At 34.0% G+C, this 24,287-nt stretch overlaps 1 protein-coding gene across 1 annotated transcript in view; it reads right to left on the bottom strand.

Moving 5' to 3' along the window:
• LOC114324307 (ras-related and estrogen-regulated growth inhibitor) overlaps positions 1-24,287 on the bottom strand; it is a 365,537-nt gene that overhangs the window by 279,120 nt on the left and 62,130 nt on the right. The gene's annotated exons all lie outside the window — the stretch shown is intronic.

Below are 24,287 nucleotides of genomic sequence, written 5' to 3'. Positions count from 1 at the left end.
CTGCCAAGAGTCGGTGTCAGCTTGAACATTGAATTGAAGTAAAAAGTAATAGGTCTGGATCCCGCGTATGAAAAAAAAGTTGATTAATAGCAAGCTGAAAATTTGTTAATAACTTAAGGGTGTCTAGTCGGATAAACTTTGATATATGGGAACACTGGAACAGGGGAAGTTTTAATTGTGGATCAGGTTAAAAACTTGAAACGGTCAGACCACGAAAATCGCACATATATTTTGTCCGACAGAACAGACTTAAACTCTCCGAACAAAGATTAAACTCTCATGCAAAAATCAGACTGCTATTTATCACCAAATGGGCGTTTTAATGAGTGGAACATGTAGAATATGTCAAGTGACAGGAATTATGACAGGTGATAAATAGAAGTCTGATTTTTGCATGAGAGTTTAATCTCTGTTCGGAGAGTTTAAGTCTATTTTATCGGACAAAATAAATGTGCCGTTTTCGTGTTCTGACCGTTCCAAATTTTTAACCTGTTCCACAATTAAAACTGCCCCTGTTCCAGTGTTCCCATATAACAAAGTTTATCCGACTAGACACCCTTAAGCTATTAACAAATTTTCAGCTTGCTATTAATCAACTTTTTTTTTATACGCGGGATCCAGACCTATAATGCTTATTTGTCAAATACACATTTTATTTCTGTTTTTTGACAGCAGTAAAATGTATTTTGAATTAAATAAATTACGCAAATTCTTCTTTTTGTGTCCATCTGGAGTAACAAGTGAAGCAATATGAAGCCATTAAAAAAAAATCGGCAATTGTTTCGGCAATATTGCTTCTCATTGTTTCATGCATTTCATACTCTTGCGAATTTCATACTGATGCGAATTGCCATATTTTCAATGGATATAGAAATTCAAGTCAATTTAATTATTAATTTGTTTACATATTGCGGCTTATATTGTATTTTTCTCCGACTATTTCACTAGACTGTTTTAACTGATAAAACGGCATAGCAACGCTTCGTTTCCTGCTGACAAAACTCCTTAACGACGTGAAATCTCAGCGACAAAATATGACAGATCCGTCACGAAAGTGTCTGGTAATAACAAATAAAGATTATATTTCGTTGATATGGTGCATTAATTGTCTCGTGAAATAGTCTTCTCGAATATCATTCGAGAGAAAATTATTTCCGGCAAAATTTTCTCCTGGTTTCATTCAAGTTCGTTGCCTTTTGGTAATTTTCGCTTATGAAATTTTGACAAAATCACTCGACTGACGTCTCGTGATTTAAGTCAAAATTGTAAGTAATTTTCGCTTATGAAATTTTGACAAAATCACTCGACTGACGTCTCGTGATTTAAGTCAAAATTTAATTCGCGAAAATTGCCAGGCAACAAACTTTCATACCAGTCGAAAATATTGCCGGCAAAATTTTCTCTCTTGTGATATTATATACGATTACGTGTCGCTTTCCCGGAAAAGGTGAAGTACTATTTGAAATAAATGACAAATGACGATTTTGAATAATCCAATTATTTTGAAATTAACCACCCTCACTTTGAATTTTTAACACCACATGCATTACCACAGATACAAGTGTATATTTTCATGTATTATATTTGGCGGTACAACATTTTCTCTTTTCATTTAATTGGTTTTGTTAGCAGTCCAGTTTTTGTCTTTTCCCTAGACTATTTTTAAACAACACTACAATTGAGTTAAAATAACTTAGTTTTATATATTCACGAAGAACTTCTGTAATAGCTCTGCATACAGTGGGGATGAATAGTACAATGCCGCTATCATGAATTCTAAACAGATACATTCAACTTTTGTATGAATCCCCAGTAGCTAGATTAAAGAGTTAAGGCAAGTTTTGTTGATTCAGGAATTTGTTCTCTCATATTAGTCGTTTGTTTTGTAATTAATGGGTTAACTTTATTCAAAACGAATTAAAAATCACTTCGGGATATTCTAGTAAAGTTTTTGAATGAAATATCACCCAACCCACACTAAATTGAAGTTTGTTTCCGTCTTGATAAAAACGTTCGCACTCAGATACGCCTGTTCTTTTTTTTTCTTTTTTGCTTTTGACTCGTGATAATAAAATCACTACAAGAAATCGCTGCAAGAATGTTCATGCCGAACGCAGTTTTTCAACTGAATTGCTCGTATGCACTGCTTTCATGTATGACAGTATTGTTTAGTTCCTTCGAGTTTCTTGTCGCTCAATACTGTATTTGCTACACATTTTTCCAAATCGAAACTTCACGTCGAAATAGACCAGTATTGCTCATAATTGAGCAAACTGTGTTGCCCATGTAAGCTTACTCTAAGAGATTTGGAATAACCCATACATGCAAACGGACAGAAAAGTTTAATTTTATAAAGCCTTTATCACATCCATAATGATCCACGGAATAAACTCACGGGATGATACAAATAAAAACAAAAGTATGCTATGTAGATATATCTGAAATGAAGATACTAAAAGCGATATCACGAAACAGGAAGAAACTGAATAAGAAGCAACATGATCAGTGAACAATGTGGCGTACAAGATGTGGTGAGATAGGGTAGAAAAATATGAAGAGAATGTTATAATTTTAGCCCTAGGCCTACAAGGCCTGTTGCGCTTAATAAATAAATAAATATGTTATAATTATGCAAAAAGAATGGACGAGTACCAGCTAGCAAGAATTGCTGTTAAAGGAAAATCAGCTGGTAAGCTGATCGCGGAATCCACCAAAGAGATGAAGAGATATGGAAATAGATGATTAATCTATCTTTCAGGAAATACTTCAGCAACGAAATTAACAGATCGTAAGATCTACTGTAGCACACTAGGGCGCTAGTAGGGTAGTAAAGACCTGCAGTTTGTCCGTAAGGGTTTCTCTCACTTTTCAGAAAACACATCCGTAGAGTAGAACAGACATAACATTTCACTCGAATATTCCGATCTATGTCTTTTTAGTATACTGGCCAGACCTCCAAACAGGGTTAGGCACAGGGGCGGTTTCTCCATTGGTTCACTTGTGCAGTGAACACCCAATAAAAGTTCATTAAAATACAGTTTTTTTAAATCTCATAAATATTAAAATATTACCAAATTATTTTTTTAATCTCACATAATCATTAAAATATAATTTTATTTATTAATCATATTTATTGGCTCTACGCCGCTGGATGCACGTGGCAAGTGCACATACTTAGCTCTGGTGCAGAATTCAAATTAAACCAGCCAGTACTAACCTACCCCTGTAGTTAGAAAAGGAAATCTTAAAATTGGTGAAAAAGCATTTCGCCAAAACAGTGAGAATTTGTGCAGTGCACCCAGAGACCAGTGCAACGTTTCGGTTCAGAGTTTGGAATTTTCTGTTGTGAGTTCTAGTTAAATACGGTTAAATTTTAAATACAATATCAATAGTTTTATGATGGAGCCTTATATAGTTGATTTTATGAAAGAAAATGCAAATATTTTTGAAAATCGACTTATAAAAAGAATGGTCCACCTCGGCCGGAGATAAACTTGGTACAAGAATGTGCTATAAAAAACATTAGATTCTGGGTGTAGGAAAAAACGCGCCTTGCATTTTACCTCAATAATGGTGTGGAAATGAATGCATTATTTAATCGAAATTAGATACAGATTTTATGTATACCTACCATACATAAATAATAAAAAATGATTAATATTCCACAACATTTAAACAGGCGAAGCACTCACTATTGATAATTTTTTAACGAACGCCTATGCAATAAGTAAATATACAGGGTGTCCCGAAAAGATTGGTCATAAATTATACCAGACATTCTGCAGTCAAAAATAGTTCGATTGAACCTAACTTACCTTAGTACAAATGAGCTCATAAAAAAAGTTACAGCCCTTTGAAGTTACAAAATGAAAATAGATTTTTTTCAACATGTCGAAAACTATCAGAGATTTTTTATTGAAAATGGACATACATCATTCTCATAGGAGAAGCATCTTAAAACAAAATTATAATGAGATTTGTCCACCCCATAAAAATTTTATGGGGGTTTTGTTCCCTTAAATCCCCCCAAACTTTTGTGTACGTTCCAATTAATTCATTATTGTGGTACCATTAGTTAAACACAACGTTTTAAAACTTTTTTGCTTCTTAGTATTTTTTCTATAAGCGAGTTTTTATCGAGATTCGGCTTCTTTTTTAATATATTTACATAAAAATTTTATGGGGGTTTTATTCCTTTAAACCCCCCAAATGTTTGTGTACGTTCTAATTAAACTATTATTGTGGTACCATTAGTTAAACATAATATTTTTAAAACTTTTTTGTCTTTTAGTCTTTTTTTGATAAGTCACCTTTTATCGAGATGTGGCTTCTTTTTCAAAATATACCCAAAAATGTACATTATAAATAAATTTTCAGATTATAACAGGTCTCTATAATCGTACTTAACCATATACAAATATGTGGTGAATTCGACAAATATTCAAAGTATCTCGATAAACACTGCCTTATCGAAAAAAGTACTAAGAGGCAAAAAAGTTTTAAAAACGCTGTGTTTAACCAATGGTGCCTCAATAATAATTTAATTGGAACGTACACAAAAGTTTGGGGGGTCTAAGGGAACAAAACCCCCATAAAATTTTTATGGGATGCACAAATTTCACTTTAACTTTTTTTTAAGATGTTGCTGCCATAAGAATGCCACATGTCCATTTTCAATAAAAAATCTCTAAGAGTTTTCGATATATGAAAAAAAATCGATTTTCATTTTGTAACTTCAAAGGGCTGTAACTTTTTTTGTGTGCACTATTGTATATAGGTAAGTAAGGTTCAATCAACCTATTTTTGACCCCAGAATCTGTGGTATAATTTATGACCAATCTTTTCGGGACACGCTGTATAATTTGGTGAGAAAGAGGAAAGTATAATAGTTGCACTAATCCGCTTAGGTCCCGCTGGGTTTTTTCCCAAACATTTTTTCTCCTGTGCCGCAATTGCCCGCGGCTTTTATTCACCGTTTCTATAATTACATTCCTTAATTGAACACCCTTTTTAAATTACCACGAGCCGCCACTGGTTAGGCATGCTGAATTTGTTGAGCTTTTCATATCCTCTTATGAATATCGTCTTCATGTTGTTGATAGTAACTAGAAGATGTGAGATAGGGTAGGCAAAAAATGAAGAGAATGGTACAATCACGTAAGATTGATGGACGAGTACAGACTAGCAAGAGTTGCTAAAAAATGAAAATCAGCTAGCAAGCGAACACCGGGGAGACCACCAAAGAGATGAAGATATACTTAGCTGGTAGATTATCTCTCAAGAAATACTTCGACAATAAAATTAACAGGTCGTCAGATGTACAACTACAAGAAGAAGAAAAACTAAAAGTGGATTTAGCTAAATTTAACAAATACAAGCAAACTATGGTCAACCCTACATCAAACCAACATTAAACATGGTCTTATCAAAGCAATCCAAAACCTGTATAATGGAACGACTACAAAAATTAAAACTAGATCAAGTATGTCTGATGGATTTAAGGTCACGAAGGGATTGAAGCGGGGTTGTTGTATTTCACCTACCCTTTTTAAAATTTATCTGGAACAAGCACTCAAGCTGTGGAAAAGGAAATGTAATGGCATGGGAATCTCTCTCAATGACGACACAACGACACCTGATATGAAAAACATTGTATCTCCACTTACAATGTTTTTCAACTATGGCTTAAATAGCATCTATAAACGATAACCTTCAATTTGGTCTAAGAACTTTTATCCTATCTTATGTAATTATAAAGTTATTTAACAAAATAACCTCATTGTAAGTGCAAATTTTTGATCACTGGGTGGAAAAAACGTTGTAACCAATGTTACAATATTAAAAATTTTTATTATTGATGAAAATTTTTTACTAAAACATTGTAACATGGGATACAATGTTTTTCTCGAAACATTTATTGAGTAAGTTTTTATACCTGCATTGTAAGTTGTGATACAAGAAAGCAATGTAGTGGAATATTACGATGAACAACATTGTAAGTCAATATATTCAGGAGGTAAATTCTATATTATTAACTGCTGAGCATAGTAAGCATGCCTCAAATCGTAAAAACTCACATAAATATACTAGTTTAGAATTTGAAACAAAAATAATAACACCTATATCATTCATTGCTGAACTAACTTCTACTGATGAAACTCCGATAATTAATGGTCACAGTGGATTGCACGCTCAAGATACATCGAGAGTGGAAACTTCTACGTGCACCGAAGATACAAGTTCACCATTAGATACGTCTGCTAAGGAAAAACAATACCCTAAGAAGAAAAATCTTGGAAGGAAGAGACAAAGGGATCCTAGTGTTTGGAAAATGAATGTCTTGAAGAAACTGAGGAACTCTGGCCAAGAATATACTGGCAAAACTGGAAAATTATCGGAAATTAGAGAACTGGGACCTGGATGTAACGTTAAATGTATCAGAAAATGTAAATGGAAATTATCTGAAACTGAAGACTCGATTTATTTAATAATTTTTGGGCAATGGCTGATCATGACCAACAAAGCGAATATTTATGTAGATTTATGCTCTCAGACAAGAGAGGAAAGTTGCAAAGCTAAAAGAGTCCAGAAGACACTGGACATATAAATATAATTTACAGTTGGCAGAACACCGACTTCAAGTTTGTAAGAAAACATTTTTTGGACACTTTTAACATAACAGATATAATATGGTTAACTACACTATTCAAAAAAATTGATAGTCATGAAGGCGGAGGCCGTATACCTGGAGATATGCGTGGTCGCCACAAGAACAGGGCAAATGCTGTAGACGAAAGCACGAAAGTATTAAAAATTCGATTCGTGCGCATATAAACTCTGTTCTAGCAAAAGAATCCCATTACGTAAGGCAAAGAACAAGTAAGATGTATTTTGATGAGTCTTTAACTTTTCCCAAATTGTATTTATAATGAATGGATGTTAGAGAATCACCCATGCGATAAACCAGCCACCAAAAGTCAGTACAGAAACATATTCAATGCTGAGTTTAATATCGGTTTTTTTGCACCGAAAAAAGATATGTGTCTTACTTGCAATCTACATAATACTAAAGCAGAGAAAGACCAAATAGAAAAAGAATATGCTTTACATATTGCAAATAAATGTGTTGCACGTGAAGCCAAAAATCGCGATAAAGAGGTTTCTAAGAAAACAGAAACGGTTGTAACTGCCTGCTTTGATTTGCAAAAAATATTAACTACGCTCCAATCAGAGTATCAAAGGTTATTGTTATGCATGGGATGAAACCACAGGTAAAAAGGGGCCTAATGAAATAAGTAGTGCGCTATTTGATTTTATTAAGAGAAAAGTTGCTGGTGGAGCATTAGAGTTTAGATTTTATTCAGATTGTTGTGGAGGACAAAATCGAAATCGAATAATATTTTTAATGTATATTTATGCAGCTAAGATCATGAATATTAATATTACACACACGTTTTTTGAGGTGGGCCACTCTCAATCTGAGGGTGATTCAATCAATGCACGCCCTTATTGAGCGAAGAAAAAAGAACCAATTGTTTATGTACCACAACAGTGGTATACACTGATAAGGTGTGCTAAAGTCACAGGAAAACTATACGATTTGAAAGAACTAAGTCAAAATGACATCTTGGACTTTAAATCAATGTTAAAGAAAATACCGAATTGGGATTTAGATATAGGTAAACGCCAAGTTTTCTGGTCGAAAATACAATACGTAAAAATATATAAAGGACAACCACATATTATTAGTTTTCAGTACGATCTTATTTCTGATCAATTATCGTTTATAAACTTAGAATGCAAACCAAAATCGAGCAAAAGGGCTACCAAATCCAGGAATAAAAATATACACAATTTATGGGAAGTACAAATTCCTTTAACATATAATGGGTTACTTCCCATAACCACTTCAAAATAAAAAGATCTTGTTGCTTTGTGCGCTGGTAAAGCTATACCAGAGCAATTGCATATAGCTTTACCAGCGCACAAAGCAACAAGATCTTTTTATTTTGAAGTGGTTATGGGAAGTAACCCATTATATGTTAAAGGAATTTGTACTTCCCATAAATTGTGTATATTTTTATTCCTGGATTTGGTAGCCCTTTTGCTCGATTTTGGTTTGCATTCTAAGTTTATAAACGATAATTGATCAGAAATAAGATCGTACTGAAAACTAATAATATGTGGTTGTCCTTTATATATTTTTACGTATTGTATTTTCGACCAGAAAACTTGGCGTTTACCTATATCTAAATCCCAATTCGGTATTTTCTTTAACATTGATTTAAAGTCCAAGATGTCATTTTGACTTAGTTCTTTCAAATCGTATAGTTTTCCTGTGACTTTAGCACACCTTATCAGTGTATACCACTGTTGTGGTACATAAACAATTGGTTCTTTTTTCTTCGCTCAATAAGGGCGTGCATTGATTGAATCACCCTCAGATTGAGAGTGGCCCACCTCAAAAAACGTGTGTGTAATATTAATATTCATGATCTTAGCTGCATAAATATACATTAAAAATATTATTCGATTTCGATTTTGTCCTCCACAACAATCTGAATAAAATCTAAACTCTAATGCTCCACCAGCAACTTTTCTCTTAATAAAATCAAATAGCGCACTACTTATTTCATTAGGCCCCTTTTTACCTGTGGTTTCATCCCATGCATAACAATAACCTTTGATACTCTGATTGGAGCGTAGTTAATATTTTTTGCAAATCAAAGCAGGCAGTTACAACCGTTTCTGTTTTCTTAGAAACCTCTTTATCGCGATTTTTGGCTTCACGTGCAACACATTTATTTGCAATATGTAAAGCATATTCTTTTTCTATTTGGTCTTTCTCTGCTTTAGTATTATGTAGATTGCAAGTAAGACACATATCTTTTTTCGGTGCAAAAAAACCGATATTAAACTCAGCATTGAATATGTTTCTGTACTGACTTTTGGTGGCTGGTTTATCGCATGGGTGATTCTCTAACATCCATTCATTATAAATACAATTTGGGAAAAGTTAAAGACTCATCAAAATACATCTTACTTGTTCTTTGCCTTACGTAATGGGATTCTTTTGCTAGAACAGAGTTTATATGCGCACGAATCGAATTTTTAATACTTTCGTGCTTTCGTCTACAGCATTTGCCCTGTTCTTGTGGCGACCACGCATATCTCCAGGTATACGGCCTCCGCCTTCATGACTATCAATTTTTTTGAATAGTGTAGTTAACCATATTATATCTGTTATGTTAAAAGTGTCCAAAAATGTTTTCTTACAAACTTGAAGTCGGTGTTCTGCCAACTGTAAATTATATTTATATGTCCAGTGTCTTCTGGACTCTTTTAGCTTTGCAACTTTCCTCTCTTGTCTGATAGCATAAATCTACATAAATATTCGCTTTGTTGGTCATGATCAGCCATTGCCCAAAAATTATTAAATAAATCGAGTCTTCAGTTTCAGATAATTTCCATTTACATTTTCTGATACATTTAACGTTACATCCAGGTCCCAGTTCTCTAATTTCCGATAATTTTCCAGTTTTGCCAGTATATTCTTGGCCAGAGTTCCTCAGTTTCTTCAAGACATTCATTTTCCAAACACTAGGATCCCTTTGTCTCTTCCTTCCAAGATTTTTCTTCTTAGGGTATTGTTTTTCCTTAGCAGACGTATCTAATGGTGAACTTGTATCTTCGGTGCACGTAGAAGTTTCCACTCTCGATGTATCTTGAGCGTGCAATCCACTGTGACCATTAATTATCGGAGTTTCATCAGTAGAAGTTAGTTCAGCAATGAATGATATAGGTGTTATTATTTTTGTTTCAAATTCTAAACTAGTATATTTATGTGAGTTTTTACGATTTGAGGCATGCTTACTATGCTCAGCAGTTAATAATATAGAATTTACCTCCTGAATATATTGACTTACAATGTTGTTCATCGTAATATTCCACTACATTGCTTTCTTGTATCACAACTTACAATGCAGGTATAAAAACTTACTCAATAAATGTTTCGAGAAAAACATTGTATCCCATGTTACAATGTTTTAGTAAAAAATTTTCATCAATAATAAAAATTTTTAATATTGTAACATTGGTTACAACGTTTTTTCCACCCAGTGATCAAAAATTTGCACTTACAATGAGGTTATTTTGTTAAATAACTTTATAATTACATAAGATAGGATAAAAGTTCTTAGACCAAATTGAAGGTTATCGTTTATAGATGCTATTTAAGCCATAGTTGAAAAACATTGTAAGTGGAGATACAATGTTTTTCATATCAGGTGTCGTTGTGTCGTCATTGAGAGAGATTCCCATGCCATTACATTTCCTTTTCCACAGCTTGAGTGCTTGTTCCAGATAAATTTTAAAAAGGGTAGGTGAAATACAACAACCCCGCTTCAATCCCTTCGTGACCTTAAATCCATCAGACATACTTGATCTAGTTTTAATTTTTGTAGTCGTTCCATTATACAGGTTTTGGATTGCTTTGATAAGACCATGTTTAATGTTGGTTTGATGTAGGGTTGACCATAGTTTGCTTGTATTTGTTAAATTTAGCTAAATCCACTTTTAGTTTTTCTTCTTCTTGTAGTTGTACATCTGACGACCTGTTAATTTTATTGTCGAAGTATTTCTTGAGAGATAATCTACCAGCTAAGTATATCTTCATCTCTTTGGTGGTCTCCCCGGTGTTCGCTTGCTAGCTGATTTTCATTTTTTAGCAACTCTTGCTAGTCTGTACTCGTCCATCAATCTTACGTGATTGTACCATTCTCTTCATTTTTTGCCTACCCTATCTCACATCTTCTAGTTACTATCAACAACATGAAGACGATATTCATAAGAGGATATGAAAAGCTCAACAAATTCAGCATGCCTAACCAGTGGCGGCTCGTGGTAATTTAAAAAGGGTGTTCAATTAAGGAATGTAATTATAGAAACGGTGAATAAAAGCCGCGGGCAATTGCGGCACAGGAGAAAAAATGTTTGGGAAAAAACCCAGCGGGACCTAAGCGGATTAGTGCAACTATTATACTTTCCTCTTTCTCACCAAATTATACAGCGTGTCCCGAAAAGATTGGTCATAAATTATACCACAGATTCTGGGGTCAAAAATAGGTTGATTGAACCTTACTTACCTATATACAATAGTGCACACAAAAAAAGTTACAGCCCTTTGAAGTTACAAAATGAAAATCGATTTTTTTTCATATATCGAAAACTCTTAGAGATTTTTTATTGAAAATGGACATGTGGCATTCTTATGGCAGCAACATCTTAAAAAAAAGTTAAAGTGAAATTTGTGCATCCCATAAAAATTTTATGGGGGTTTTGTTCCCTTAGACCCCCCAAACTTTTGTGTACGTTCCAATTAAATTATTATTGAGGCACCATTGGTTAAACACAGCGTTTTTAAAACTTTTTTGCCTCTTAGTACTTTTTTCGATAAGGCAGTGTTTATCGAGATACTTTGAATATTTGTCGAATTCACCACATATTTGTATATGGTTAAGTACGATTATAGAGACCTGTTATAATCTGAAAATTTATTTATAATGTACATTTTTGGGTATATTTTGAAAAAGAAGCCACATCTCGATAAAAGGTGACTTATCAAAAAAAGACTAAAAGACAAAAAAGTTTTAAAAATATTATGTTTAACTAATGGTACCACAATAATAGTTTAATTAGAACGTACACAAACATTTGGGGGGTTTAAAGGAATAAAACCCCCATAAAATTTTTATGTAAATATATTAAAAAAGAAGCCGAATCTCGATAAAAACTCGCTTATAGAAAAAATACTAAGAAGCAAAAAAGTTTTAAAACGTTGTGTTTAACTAATGGTACCACAATAATGAATTAATTGGAACGTACACAAAAGTTTGGGGGGATTTAAGGGAACAAAACCCCCATAAAATTTTTATGGGGTGGACAAATCTCATTATAATTTTGTTTTAAGATGCTTCTCCTATGAGAATGATGTATGTCCATTTTCAATAAAAAATCTCTGATAGTTTTCGACATGTTGAAAAAAATCTATTTTCATTTTGTAACTTCAAAGGGCTGTAACTTTTTTTATGAGCCCATTTGTACTAAGGTAAGTTAGGTTCAATCGAACTATTTTTGACTGCAGAATGTCTGGTATAATTTATGACCAATCTTTTCGGGACACCCTGTATATTTACTTATTGCATAGGCGTTCGTTAAAAAATTATCAATAGTGAGTGCTTCGCCTGTTTAAATGTTGTGGAATATTAATCATTTTTTATTATTTATGTATGGTAGGTATACATAAAATCTGTATCTAATTTCGATTAAATAATGCATTCATTTCCACACCATTATTGAGGTAAAATGCAAGGCGCGTTTTTTCCTACACCCAGAATCTAATGTTTTTTATAGCACATTCTTGTACCAAGTTTATCTCCGGCCGAGGTGGGCCATTCTTTTTATAAGTCGATTTTCAAAAATATTTGCATTTTCTTTCATAAAATCAACTGAATAAGGCTCCATCATAAAACTATTGATACTGTATTTAAGATTTAACCGTATTTAACTAGAACTCACAACAGAAAATTCCAAACTCTGAACCGAAACGTTGCACTGGTCTCTGGGTGCACTGCACAAATTCTCACTGTTTTGGCGAAATGCTTTTTCACCAATTTTAAGATTTCCTTTTCTAACTAGAGGGGTAGGTTAGTACTGGCTGGTTCAATTTGAATTCTGCACCAGAGTTAAGTATCTGCACTTGCCACGTGCATCCAGCGGCGTAGAGCAAACAAATATGATTAATAAATAAAGTTATATTTTAATGATTCTATGAGATTAAAAAAATAATTTAGTAATATTTTAATATTTATGAGATTAAAAAAAACTGTACTTTAATGAACTTTTATTGGGTGTTCACTGCACAAGTGAACCAATGGAGAAACCGCCCCTGTGCCTAACCCTGTTTGGAGGTCTGGCCAGTATACTAAAAAGACATAGATCGGAATATTCGAGTGAAATGTTATGTCTGTTCTACTCTACGGATGTGTTTTCTGAAAAGTGAGAGAAACCCTTACGGACAAACTGCAGGTCTTTATTAATAAATGCCTACGGAGAATTGTTCATATTTTCTGGCCTAACATCATTAGAAACGAAGATCTGCTACAAATGACCAAACAAAAGAGGGCTGAAAAATGAAATAAAGTCCAGAAAGTGGGGCTGGATCGGTCACATACAACGAAAAATAGCTCCAGTATTGCAAAGACTACTCTAGAGTGGCAACTCCAAGGAAACGGAAAGAGTCCAGGACAAAGGCGAAGGAAGATCCATCATGGACGAGATAAGAGTTCAAGGAAGGTTGGGATGAAGTTAAGACCTTAGTGCAAAATAGAACTCGATGACGCGTGTTTACTGAAACTATTTAAACGCTTAAAGCTTCTTTAAAAAAATTTAGAAGCCACGAATGGTGTAACCAGAAGATTCGTTCTGATAAAGTTTTATTTTTGGTATTGTTAATATTAAAAGTAAAACTTTCGTTAGTCTTTAGCAGATGCCGCCACGGCATCCACATCCATATCATGATAATCGTTCGTTTGTGGATCGATGCTGACAGCCATAATTTTAGTTGTTCAGAGAGAATCAAATACATATGTGCTCTCTGAAGTAACTCTAATAATAGTTGAAACTAGTTATAGCACTTAACTAAAGTAAAACAGCTCTTGTTTCGATTCACAACAAAAGGATTATTTATTATTATTATGTTTCTAACTTGTTTTCTTTGTTTTTTTTTATTTATCCAACATTTTTGGATTAGCTCTAGTAGCTTTCAGTTTATAATTTGTTTTCTTTTTCTCCAATTTTATTTTGTTTCTGAGCTAGTAAGAATGATCCAAAGAACTACCCCCACATCTCTTACGATTCTGAGCAATGCGGCCTTTGTTCATTTTGTGTACACATTAGTGTGCTAAACTTTAATAGCGCCCTAGTGTGCTACAGTAGATCTGACAATCTGTTAATTTTGTTGCTGAAGTATTTCCTGAAAGATAGATTAATCATATATTTCCATATCTCTTCATCTCTTTGGTGGATTCCGCGATCAGCTTACCAGCTGATTTTCCTTTAACAGCAATTCTTGCTAGCTGGTACTCGTCCATTCTTTTTACATAATTATAACATTCTCTTCATATTTTTCTACCCTATCTCACCACATCTTGTACGCCACATTGTTCACTGATCATGTTGCTTCTTATTCAGTTCCTTCCTTTTTCGTGATACCGCTTTTAGTATCTTCATTTCAGATATATCTACATAGCATACTTTTGTTTTTATTTGTATCATCCCGTGAGTTTATTCCGTGGATCATTATGGATGTGATAAAGGCTTTATAAAATTAAACTTTTCTGTCCGTTTGCATGTATGGGTTATTCCAAATCTCTTAGAGTAAGCTTACATGGGCAACACAGTTTGCTCAATTATGAGCAATACTGGTCTATTGCGACGTGAAGTTTCGATTTGGAAAAATGTGTAGCAAATACAGTATTGAGCGACAAGAAACTCGAAGGAACTAAACAATACTGTCATACATGAAAGCAGTGCATACGAGCAATTCAGTTGAAAAACTGCGTTCAGCATGAACATTCTTGCAGCGATTTCTTGTAGTGATTTTATTATCACGAGTCAAAAGCAAAAAAGAAAAAAAAGAACAGGCGTATCTGAGTGCGAACGTTTTTAGCAAGACGGAAACAAATTTCAATTTAGTGTGGGTTGGGTGATATTTCATTCAAAAACTTTACTAGAATATCCCGAAGTGATTTTTAATTCGTTTTGAATAAAGTTAACCCATTAATTACAAAACAAACGACTAATATGAGAGAACAAATTCCTGAATCAACAAAACTTGCCTTAACTCTTTAATCTAGCTACTGGGGATTCATACAAAAGTTGAATGTATCTGTTTAGAATTCATGATAGCGGCATTGTACTATTCATCCCCACTGTATGCAGAGCTATTACAGAAGTTCTTTGTGAATATATAAAACTAAGTTATTTTAACTCAATTGTAGTGTTGTTTAAAAATAGTCTAGGGAAAAGACAAAAACTGGACTGCTAACAAAACCAATTAAATGAAAAGAGAAAATGTTGTACCGCCAAATACAATACATGAAAATATACACTTGTATCTGTGGTAATGCATGTGGTGTTAAAAATTCAAAGTGAGGGTGGTTAATTTCAAAATAATTGGATTATTCAAAATCGTCATTTGTCATTTATTTCAAATAATACTTCACCTTTTCCGGGAAAGCGACACGTAATCGTATATAATATCACAAGAGAGAAAATTTTGCCGGCAATATTTTCGACTGGTATGAAAGTTTGTTTCCTGGTAATTTTCGCGAATTAAATTTTGACTTAAATCACGAGACGTCAGTCGAGTGATTTTGTCAAAATTTCATAAGCGAAAATTACCAAAAGGCAACGAACTTGAATGAAACCAGGAGAAAATTTTGCCGGAAATAATTTTCTCTCGAATGATATTCGAGAAGACTATTTCACGAGACAATTAATGCACCATATCAACGAAATATAATCTTTATTTGTTATTACCAGACACTTTCGTGACGGATCTGTCATATTTTGTCGCTGAGATTTCACGTCGTTAAGGAGTTTTGTCAGCAGGAAACGAAGCGTTGCTATGCCGTTTTATCAGTTAAAACAGTCTAGTGAAATAGTCGGAGAAAAATACAATATAAGCCGCAATATGTAAACAAATTAATAAATAAATTGACTTGAATTGCTATATCCATTGAAAATATGGCAATTCGCATCAGTATGAAATTCGCAAAAGTATGAAATGCATGAAACAATGAGAAGCAATATTGCCGAAACAATTGCCGATTTTTTTTTAATGGCTTCATATTGCTTCACTTGTTACTCCAGATGGACACAAAAAGAAGAATTTGCGTAATTTATTTAATTCAAAATACATTTTACTGCTGTCAAAAACAGAAATAAAATGTGTATTTGACAAATAAGCATTATAGGTCTGGATCCCGCGTATAAAAAAAAAGTTGATTAATAGCAAGCTGAAAATTTGTTAATAGCTTAAGGGTGTCTAGTCGGATAAACTTTGTTATATGGGAACACTGGAACAGGGGCAGTTTTAATTGTGGAACAGGTTAAAAATTTGGAACGGTCAGAACACGAAAACGGCACATTTATTTTGTCCGATAAAATAGACTTAAACTCTCCGAACAGAGATTAAACTCTCATGCAAAAATCAGACTTCTATTTATCACCTGTCATAATTCCTGTCACTTGACATATTCTACATGTTCCACTCATTAAAACGCCCATTTGGTGATAAATAGCAGTCTGATTTTTGCATGAGAGTTTAATCTTTGTTCGGAGAGTTTAAGTCTGTTCTGTCGGACAAAATATATGTGCGATTTTCGTGGTCTGACCGTTTCAAGTTTTTAACCTGATCCACAATTAAAACTTCCCCTGTTCCAGCGTTCCCATATATCAAAGTTTATCCGACTAGACACCCTTAAGTTATTAACAAATTTTCAGCTTGCTATTAATCAACTTTTTTTTCATACGCGGGATCCAGACCTATTACTTTTTACTTCAATTCAATGTTCAAGCTGACACCGACTCTTGGCAGTTTAAACATTTAATTTGAGCCAAAAACAATGTTTATTTGTCAAATAAACTTTTTATTTCTGTTTTCTGATAGCATTAAAATGTATTCTGAATTAAATAAATTACGCACATTCTGCTTTTTGTGCCAATTAATTTAATTTAAAAAAATGTTTTTTGGACACCCTGTACAAATAATTATGTTAATGTTTATACACTAAGCACCAAAATTAACGCACCACCTGATGTCCCGTATTTCCTAAACCTGTTGTCCGATTTGAGTGATTTGTTTATTATAATATAGCTTTATCCTTCAAGAATATCCACGTAATAATACTATTGCTAAAGAGGTAAGTGTCATTGTATACCGGGTGTAACAATGATAGTGTGTTTTTTCTCAAAGTTTGGAACACCCTGTGGAATATTCTAGCGTATATAAAATATTGAAATTAAAACTTAACTGTAGCCTTAGGCTTTCTTAACATTTTGCTTCTTGATTCATTTGCTTATGTGGGATAATAAAAAAGTTAGGTACTTTAACAACTAGCAATGTTATTTATCAATACAGGGTGTTTCTAAATAAGTGCGACAAACTTTAAGAGGTAATTCTTCATGAAAAAATAATGACCGTTTGCTTTATAAACATATGTCCGCAAATGCTTTGTTTCCGAGATACGGGATGTTGAATTTTTTCTTACAAACTGACGATTACTTATTGCTCTTAAACCGGTTGAGATATGTAAATGAAATTTGGTAGTTTTTAAGAGGCAGTTATGGCGCATTTTTGACATATAATTAAGAATTTTATATTCACCGTTGGCGTGCATTCGGAATGTATCTAAAATGTTTATACCCGTATACACCCCAATGGTGAATATCAAATTCTTAGTTGTATGTCAAAAAATGTGCAATAACTACCTCTTAACCCTTTCGCTGCGTCAAATAAATACATATCGCTGACCAGTGCGGCAGTAGTTTTTTAACACTAAATGCGATATTTTTTCAACAATTGTTTTTTGTACATATGTTAAAACGGATTATTATAATTTTTCTTCTGAATTTTTGCAAGACGCACATGTGCGCTGTACGCAGTTTTCAAGGAATTTCTTTTAAAAATGCGGAGGACGCACTTGTGCGCTTGATACAAATTTTTGTATTTAGTAAATTAAATCGACTTTTTTAATCTAAACTAAAATTTTATTCATTCAAACAGGATGTAAAATAAACAAATAACATATAATGTAAAATAAAAGTATACAAAATATTAATTTTTCCTAATGTCTTTCTATATTGATACATGATATTCTCTGAAACATTTGCCTAAGCAGAGGCCAGGTTTATCGGGACATTCTTGACAATGATAAATAGTATCATTACGTATCTTATTTTTATTGCATGTCCGACATTTTTTTCTAAGAGTTTTACCACGTTCATTATGTAACTCAATTTTTGAAGGTGTGTGGTTTACACCCGAAGTAACTGCTACTTCTGCCGTTACAACTGCTGTTCCTTGACATTTTTCTGGTAATAACTTTTCAAGTATTGACAATCGAAACTTATAATATGACATTTTGTTATTTCCGTGGTACTTATTATACAATCTATGAGCATTTTGCAAATATAGCTGAAACAGATGTATGCCAATTTTTTTGTACCAACGTAAAGTTTTGCGTGTCGGCGGATAATAAGAAGACATTTGGTCTTGAAGATCTACTCCGCCCATATATTTATTATATTGAATGATTGGCAGTGGTTTAATTTTCTCATCCCCTCGTCTATTTCTTACGGTTACCATCTCATTTTTATATTCAGTTGAAATGTAAATGATATCTCTTTTGTCTCGCCATTTTCCAACCATTACGTTGTTGAGGTACATACTTTTGGTCTGGCCTTTTTTTAACTTTGCGTCTACGACGTTTTTTGGACAGCCTTTCCTATCTTTTCTCAGAGTGCCTGTACAAAAACTATTTTTATCCAGTAGTAATTTGGCCAAGTTATAACTATTGTAATAGTTGTCCATATGAAGCGAATGTCCATGGTCGAAAAAATTACGCATTAGGTGTAGCACCACTCTTTCTGTATGAGACTTACCAGCAGTTGCATCACCTGCACCAGCATATATATGGATATCCAAAATTGTTGAATCGGCTTCTGTCAGCATATAAAGCTTTACTCCATACTTATGTCGTTTCTTAGGGAGATATTGCTTGAATACCAGTTTTCCTTTCCACAAGATCATAGATTCGTCTAGAGATAAATACTTTCCTGGATAGTATACCGTCTTCATTTTGTTATTAAAATGATCTAGCAAGGGTCTTACCTTATATAGTCGATCTACTGGAACTGGTTCATTTTCTTTTACATTTTCGGCAAAATGAAGGCATCGCATTATAAGCAAATAGCGGTCTCTACTCATGTATGAAGAAAAACAAGTCGAAAATAATCTATTTTTCTTCCAGTAGTCTTGTATGCTAGGCAATTGGATTGTTCCTGTATGGAAGGTTAATCCAATAAATATTAGCAATTCCGATATTGTTAATTCCTTCCATAGGGAAATCCTTGAACGGTCACATCCTTTGCTGGTAGAAAGAACTTCAACTGCATAACTGTTAGTTTGTAAGACAATCATATTTAAAAGTTCATCGTCAAACAACAGCCTAAACCAATCGTACGCACTATCACCAGGACTATCGACTAACAATCCACTTATTTTTGTAAATGGAATTTGTTTCATACCGCTAGTTGTTTCGGTCCATTCATTGTCTGTAATCTGTATGTCAGGATTATCTGCAACGGTATTATTTAACTCGTTCTGTAGTACATAATCCTCAGTATCACTTCCAGAAGAGTCTTCCGAAACATTTTCAATTTCAACTAAAAATGTTAATTTCAGACCACAAGTTTATTATTACATTTATTTACTTACAGTTATCTACATCAGAGTCTTCATAATCTTCATCTGAGTCTGAATTATATAAAAACTGCATCAATTCCTCAACACTCAGATTTTTTTCATTTCTCACTTTCACGGTCTTACGTCTTTTTACGCCTGAAGGTCCAGCTTTATTTAAATCAGCCATTATTATACAAATAATTAAACTTATAATCACACTAAACCGTTTGAAACGACAACACCTTTGAAAACCTAACTATGTGAGTAACTGATCTGCGACGCCACCTATGAATAGCTTTGCAAACCTAACCACATGATTCACCGAGCCGCGACGCCACCTATGAATAGAAGTGACCTTTAATAAAATGCGGACAAAGTTTCCTTGATCTCCTGAAACTGAGTCAATTTTAAATGTATATGGAAATCACCATATACATAGGCCGCTCATGTGCGCCATACGCATTTTACAAAGAAATAGGAGGGCGCGCATGTGCGCTTTACGCAGCGAAAGGGTTAAAACCTACCAAATTTTATATGCATATTTTTACCAGTTTTAGAGCAATAAATAAATCGTCAATTTGTAAGAAAAAATTTAACATCCCGCATTTCGGAAACAAAGCATTTGCGGACATATGTTTATAAACCAAACGGTCATTATTTTTTCATGCAGAATTACCTGTTAAAGTTTGTCACATTTATTTAGAAACAACCTGTATTGATGACGAACATGGCTAGTTGTTAAACTACCTAACTTTTTTATTATCCAACATAAGCGAATCAGTCAAAAAGCAAAATGTTAAGAAACCCTAGGGCTACAGTTGAGTTTTAATTTCAATATTTTATATACGCTAGAATTTTCCACAGAGTGTTCCAAACTTTGAGGAAAAAACACAACTTTCATTGACACATCCGGCATACAATGACACTTACCTCTTTAGCAATAATATTATTACATCGATATTCTTGAAAAGCAAAGCTATAATATTCTAAAAAAAACACTAAAATCGGACAACAGGTTTAGGAAATACGAGACATCAAAAATGTCCCATTTTTAAGGTGGTGCGTTAATTTTGGTGCTTAGTGTATTACTACAGAAGAAAATATAGAAATGTTCTACGCAGAACTTAAACAACTGCTTAGTAACGTGAAGAGACATGAAGTAAACCTCATAATGGGCGACTTTAATGCCAAGATAGGGAGAGGCAGATACGACGATTTAATAGGCCCGTACGGCCTGGGAGAGAGAAATGACCGAGGCGAACGACTATATCAATTTTGCCAAGAGGAAGATATGAAAATATCTAATACCTGGTTCAAGCTACCACCTAGACGATTATATACATGGAAAGCCCCAGCGGACCGCCCCGAGAGTATAGTTCGAAACCAGATCGATTACATAATGGTTAACAAAAGATTTGGATCATCAATAACTAGAACTTGTACATACCCTGGCGCCGATGTTCCATCAGACCATGTCCTTCTCTTAGCAGAAATAAAAATAAAAATCACTAATATGAGGAGACCTAAACCAGAACCAACAATAGACTATGCTAAACTTAAAGATGAGAATACCAGAAGAGAATTAAGTATGAAATTAAACAAAGAACTAACAAAGAATACAAAAGTAGAACTAGAAAGAGAAGTTAATTTGGATAACACATGGAGAGCCATAGAGGAAACAATGACGGATACAGTTAAAAAAGAATTAGGTTATAAACAAAAACTACAAAAGAAAAGTTGGATGACTGACGAAATCCTGGCAATGTTCCAAGAAAGAAGAAAACATAAAAACTAAGGGAACCGAGACAAATATCGAGAACAACAACAACGCATAAGAAGAGAGATAAGAACGGCAAAAAATAAGTGGCTAAAGAAACAGTGTGAGGAAATGGAACAGTTACAAAAACTACATGATGGCCACAACCTACATAAGAAACTAAAGGAGGTAGCTGGAATATACAGAAAAAAGAAATTTTCTAACTTAGAAAATGAACAAGGAAAAATGGCACAAGATGATAGAGAGAGGAAACTCATATGGGAAAAATACATCAAAAATCTCTTTGCAGACGAGAGGCCTGAGATAGAAGTCGTTCAGGAACAAGTGACAGATATTAACAACCTATCTGGTCCCGAGATCACAATTGAAGAAATTACTAGAGCAATAAATACCTCGAAAGACGGGAAAGCAGTTGGACCTGATAAAATTCCTGTTGAGTTACTCAGATTGTTAGATGAAGAGGGAATTACGATACTCCAAAGATTTTTCAACCAAATCTATAAAAAAGGAAAATTCCCTGTCCAATGGCTTATATCTACCTTTATCCCTTTGCCAAAAAAGAACAACGCAACAAAGTGTCAAGAGCACCGACTGATAAGTCTGATGAGCCATTCTTTAAAAATATTCCTCAAAGTTCTTCACTACAGAATCTCCACAAAATGCGATAAGGTTATTGGTTGCTCACAATTTGGATTTCGAAAAGGCCTGGGTACCAGGGAAGCAATAGTTGCAACCCAAGTGCTAGCTCAGAACTGCTACGATCAAAGGAAAGATGTAATGATGTGCTTTATAGATTATGAAAAAGCCTTCGATCGAGTACAACATCATAAACTCGTACATATACTGAAACAACTCGACATAGATCAAAAACACATTCGTTGCATAGAGGCTCTTTACTGGAATCAAACAGCTGTCGTCAAGGTGGACAATGAAACAACGCAAGCTCAAAAAATTCTCAGAGGTGTAAGACAGGGATGCATTCTCTCCCCACTACTGTTCCATCTATATTCAGAAAGTATCTTCCAGGAAGCTCTTGAGGAATGCGAAAGCGGCATCAAAGTGAATGGTACCTGGGTCAATAATATACGATATGCGGATGATTCGGTCTTAATAGCAGACAATATAGAAGACCTCCAAAACCTTCTTAATAAAATTGGAGAGCATAGCGAGAACATGGGACTTAGCATCAACATAAAAAAGACAAAGTTCCTTATAATCAGCCGTCAATTATGTCAACATCAAAATGCAAGACTAGCATATAACAACCAAGATGTAGAGCGCGTAAGAAAGTTTAAGTACCTGGGAACCTGGCTATGTGAAGACTGGATGTCGGATATGGAAATTAAATGTCGGGTAGAAAGAGCCAGAAGTGCATTCATGAAATTCAGAAACGTCTTTACGAACTCTGACTTTGACCTAAACCTAAGATTAAGATTCACAAAATGCTATATATGGTCAGTGCTCCTATACGGCATGGAAGGATGGACTTTAAAAATAAACACAATGAATAAGCTAGAGGCATTTGAGATGTGGATCTATCGACGAATCCTTAAAGTTCCCTGGACCGCAAGAATAACAAATGAAGAAATCCTGAGAAGAATTGGTACAGAACGACAACTGATGTGCACAATTAAACAGAGAAAAACGGCATACCTGGGACACTTAATTAGAAATGAAAGATATCAGTTTCTGCAAACCTTAATTGAAGGTAAGATCGAAGGAAGAAGGGGAGTGGGCAGGAAGAAAATGTCATGGCTCCGTAATGTCAAACAATGGACAGGACTAAAAAACATAGGAGACCTAATACATACTGCAAGGGATAGAGAAAAATGGTCAAACGTGATCGCGGACATCCATTAGTGGATTGCATAAGAAGAAGAGAAGTGTATTACTGAATAGGGAATTGAATTAACTTTTAAATGAACTAGCACATAAACCCTCTTCCCATTTAAAAATCATCGATTACGTCATCACGCCCAGATATATGACGTCACTAGTATGATTATATGCCAAAATATTGACCTGTTCCGGGATTTATTTCTAAAAAATTCACGAAACAATTTATTTCATTTGGCTTTGACACACTGTATAATAGGAAACTAATCATAATGCTTCGTGTTTATCGCATTCTTACGAGTATACAAGAACCCGGTCAACTTCTGAGTGCTGACAAACCAAGAAAAATTATTGAAATTTAACAAATTTATAATCAAAATTGTGCGTGGAAAAACTCTCTATAATATTGCTCTGATGTCATTTTAGGTCAAAAAGAAAATTTTTCTAAAAGGCTTTAGGTATTTTTGTTTAAATATTTTTATTTTCCATTTTACGATAAAAAGAAATAGAAATAAAGTTATAGACAATTTAATTTTCTACAAATAATGTCCGATAAAATTTTTTTGTAGGGTGCTAATTTACGAGATAGAGTGCCAAAACCCTGTGCACCCTTTTTTCCAAGATGCGGCCGGTTAGACGGATGGCGACCTCACAAGCTTGAACTTAAGTTTATACTGACTCTCTCAACATATAAAAAAATAAATTGCGTCATCTCAAAAATGCACGCTAAGGTCTAAAAACATTTCAATGGACTACATCACATTTTACCACCAACCGAGCTCACCTCTAGCAGAAAATTATCTGAAGCTGTCAGACGGTCTTCGTTATCCACCAATCAATCATGTTTACTATGATTGGATACACGTGGAAATCCAGAAACGTGGTAATCTGCTAGTACTTATAATCTTACGAGTCAGTAACAGTTCCACATCACTTCTCGTTTCCAACCTCTAGTAGGAAATTATCTCAAGCTGTCAGACGGTCTTCGTTATCAAACAATCAATCATGTTTTCCTACGACTGAATGCACGTGGAAATCCAGAAACGTAGTAATATGTGCCGATGATATCTGAACAAAATAAATAGGAATTACTAAACAACAACACCTGCTGAATTTCGCAGCTTATGCAGTAAATGATAGTCTTTA

This window comes from Diabrotica virgifera, chromosome 1 (genome assembly GCF_917563875.1).
Source record: "Diabrotica virgifera virgifera chromosome 1, PGI_DIABVI_V3a".
Lineage (NCBI taxonomy): Eukaryota > Metazoa > Arthropoda > Insecta > Coleoptera > Chrysomelidae > Diabrotica > Diabrotica virgifera.
Note: the sequence above shows the minus strand (reverse complement) of the source record. Positions and strands in the feature narration are given on the sequence as shown.